General features: G+C 42.9%; 1 non-coding gene across 1 annotated transcript; it reads right to left on the reverse strand.

Moving 5' to 3' along the window:
• Positions 1–397: 397 nt before the first annotated feature.
• On the reverse strand, positions 398–504 carry LOC133802739 (small nucleolar RNA R71). Its single transcript, XR_009877485.1, has one exon. It is a non-coding gene; the product is annotated as a small nucleolar RNA R71 (small nucleolar RNA).
• Between the last annotated feature and the right edge of the window lie 3252 nt (positions 505–3756).

Consider the following 3756-nt stretch of genomic DNA (forward strand, 5'->3'; position numbering starts at 1 on the left):
TCCTGAACCACCCACGATGGCTCATCAAGATGAAGTCCAACCAAGAACGCTACAGGAATATTTACATCCTACGCGTACAGCCACACCTTCGTGCATAATGTATCCCAACAATATGCCAAATTTCGATTTCAAACCCGGCATGATTAACCTCTTACCAACCTTCCATGGGTTGGAAAATGAGAGTCCGTACGTGCATATACGGGAATTCGAAGAGGTGGTGGCTACATTCAACAACCGAGCTGATGTCACCAACATTGTGAGATTGAAATTCTTTCCTTTCTCACTCAAAGACAAAGCAAAAAGCTGGTTGTATTCCTTAAGGCCTAGATCTATCGGAACATGGGACGAAATGACAAAAGCATTCTTTGCCAAATATTTCCCGCCCCATAAGACTAGTAGCCTTAAGAGACAAATCTCTACCTTCATCCAGAAAGACCATGAAACTTTCCATCAGGTCTGGGAAAGGTTTAGAGATTTGATAAATCAATGCCCACATCATGGATACGAAAGCTGGCGTCTGATCAGCTATTTCTATGACGGTGTCACAACTGGACAAAGACAATTCGTACAAATGATGTGCAATGGCGAATTCCTTCAAAAAGATCCCGATGAAGCTTTCGAGTACCTCGACGATCTTGCTGAAAAATCCTACACATGGAATGGACAAAGTCCTATGGACAAGCCACGATCAACTGGAATCTACCAATTGAAGGAAGAGGACAACGTCAAAAGCCAAATTGAATCATTGAGACAACAATTCGAGGCTTTCAAATCTCACGAAGGTAGAGGAATCCACATGGCTGCAAAGGTAGAGACACGAGATCCATGCTTCATCTGTGGAGGGACGGAACATCAACCGCAAGAGTGCCCAACTCTTAGTGAGATAAGAGGAGGAAAAGAGGAACAATGCAATGCTTTAGGGGATTACAAGAAACCTTATAACCCTTTCTCAAACACTTACAATCCCGGTTGGCGCAACCATCCAAATTTCAGCTGGAAGGATTCGAACCAAGCATCTGGGAGCCAATGGAGGCCTGAGCAGCAACAACCACCAAAATCATACAACGCTCCTCAAAATGTCATGCAATCAAGTAATTCTCTTGAGAGTACTTTGCAAATGCTTGCACAAACTCAAATAGCCTCAACTCAAGAGCTCAAAGCTTGTTTCACACAAATGGTAGAGGAAATGAAAGACATGAAAGTCCAAATGACAAAGCTAAACACTACTTTGGCGATTCAAGAGCATGGGAAACTTCCCGCTCAACCTCTAATCCATCAAAAAGGGAAACACATGGCACAAACCTCCTCCTCTGCAGATACAAATTTCAAAGAGGTTAATGCCATCACTACTCGAAGTGGTCAAAGTACGGTTTCACCGTTAACTAAGACAACGAGTACGTCAATGCCCGCTCCAGATGATGATGTGCCAATAAGCATTCCAGTAAAGGCACCCTTTCCTCAAGCTTTGAAATCCACTGGAAAGGTACTGGAAAATCATGGTGAAATCCTAGACCTTTTAACACAAGTGAAGATCAACTTGCCATTGTTGCATGTGATCAAACAAGTGCCGGCTTATGCCAAGGTTATCAAGGATTTGTGCACCGTTAAAAGAAAGCACCATGTCAAGAAAACTGCATTCTTGGCAGAACAAGCTAGCGTGGTAATTGACTGCAAAACACTGCCTAAGTACAAAGATCCTGGTTGTCCCACCATCTCATGCCAAATAGGGGAACAGGAATTTGGTCAAGCCCTTCTAGACTTAGGAGCAAGTGTAAATCTCATGCCATATTCAATATACTTGCAATTAGGTCTAGGAGAACTCAAGCCCACATCTGTGGTGCTACAACTGGCTGATCGATCAGTTAAGAAACCTCGGGGAATAGTAGAAGACGTTCTGATTCAAATTGAAAAATTCTATTACCCTGTTGACTTTCTCATCTTGGACACTCAATCTGAAGTAAGTATAGAGTCCAAAATTCCCATCATTCTCGGTAGACCTTTCCTCGCAACAGCAAATGCACTCATTAACTGTAGGAATGGTCTCATGAAAATCTCTTTCGGGAACATGACTCTAGAAGTGAATGTTTTCCACATCGGCAAACAACCACCTGACAACGATGAGTGTTTCCAATCCTATCTGATCGATACACTTATTTCGGAAGAGGTCGAATCAAAATACACTTCTAGTCATTTTAATCACCTCTTCCAAATTTCAGAAAGTTCTGAGCCTGATGAGTCTGCAATCAACCCTGAAATCATCAAACACTCACAGGCTAAAAGAACCATGTTTTGGAATCCAATCTTTGAGGAACTCCCTCAAGATCGAGAAACACCAAAACTGTCCATTGAACAAGCTCCTCAACCAAAGTTGGCCCAACTTCCTGACGGTCTTAAGCATGTTTTCCTGGGAGCTGACAACACTTTTCCTGTCATAATATCCTCCAAGATCACTGCCACACAAGAGCGCCAACTCATCAATGTGTTGCAAGAACAAAGAGATGCATTAGGATGGACGATAGCTGACATCAAAGGTATTAGTCCATTAATTTGCTCCCATCACATTCAATTGGAAGACGGGGCTATACCACGTCGTAACCCTCAAAGAAGATTGAACCCAACGATGAAGGAAGTAGTAAAGACTGAAGTCTTGAAACTTCTGGATTCTGGCATAATCTATCCTGTTGCCGATAGTAAATGGGTCAGCCCAACTCAGGTTGTTCCCAAGAAATCTGGGGTAACAGTGGTACCAAATGAAAAAGGGGAACTTGTTCCTACCAAGGTCACAACTGGGTGGCGCATGTGCATTGATTATAGAAAATTAAATGCAGCCACCCGCAAAGACCATTTTCCACTTCCATTCATCGATCAAATATTGGAACGTGTGGCAGGTCATCCTTTCTATAGCTTTCTCGATGGTTATTCAGGGTATTACCAAATCGAGATTGCCTTAGAAGATCAGGATAAGACCACATTCACTTGTCCTTTTGGTACTTTTGCCTTCCGGCGTATGCCATTTGGCCTGTGCAATGCTCCAGCCACTTTCCAGCGATGCATGATGAGCATATTTAGTGATATGATCGAGAAATGTATGGAAGTCTTCATGGATGATTTGACAGTATTTGGAGATTCCTTTGAATCAAGCCTTCTCAATTTGGAGTCTGTGCTTAAACGTTGCAAAGAGAAAGGCTTAGTACTCAACTGGGAAAAGTGTCATTTCATGGTGCCATCAGGCATAGTCTTGGGGCATGTCGTGTCGGAACGAGGAATTGAGGTTGATCAATCAAAGATTGAACTCATATCAAAGCTGCCCACCCCCAAGACTGTTAAAGACATTCGGTCTTTTCTTGGGCATGCAGGATTCTATAGGAGGTTCATACAAAACTTTTCAACAATTGCTCGCCCTTTGTCAAACCTCCTAGCAAAAGATGTTGTGTTCAGTTGGACACCTGAGTGTGAGGAATCTTTCCGAACACTCGTTGCAAAACTCACTTCCGCCCCTATCATTCAGCCACCAGATTGGAACTTACCGTTCGAAATCATGTGTGATGCTAGCAATTATGCTATAGGGGCTGTCTTAGGTCAAAGAAGGGAAGGGAAGCCCTTCGTTGTCTATTACGCAAGTAGAACTCTTAACAGTGCTCAAATGAACTATTCTACCATTGAAAAAGAGTTACTTGCTGTAGTATTCGCACTTGACAAGTTTCGTTCCTACTTGATTGGTTCACCTATCACAGTCTTCACGGACCATTCCGCCTT

This window comes from Humulus lupulus, chromosome 9 (genome assembly GCF_963169125.1).
Source record: "Humulus lupulus chromosome 9, drHumLupu1.1, whole genome shotgun sequence".
Classification (NCBI taxonomy): Eukaryota; Viridiplantae; Streptophyta; class Magnoliopsida; order Rosales; family Cannabaceae; genus Humulus; species Humulus lupulus.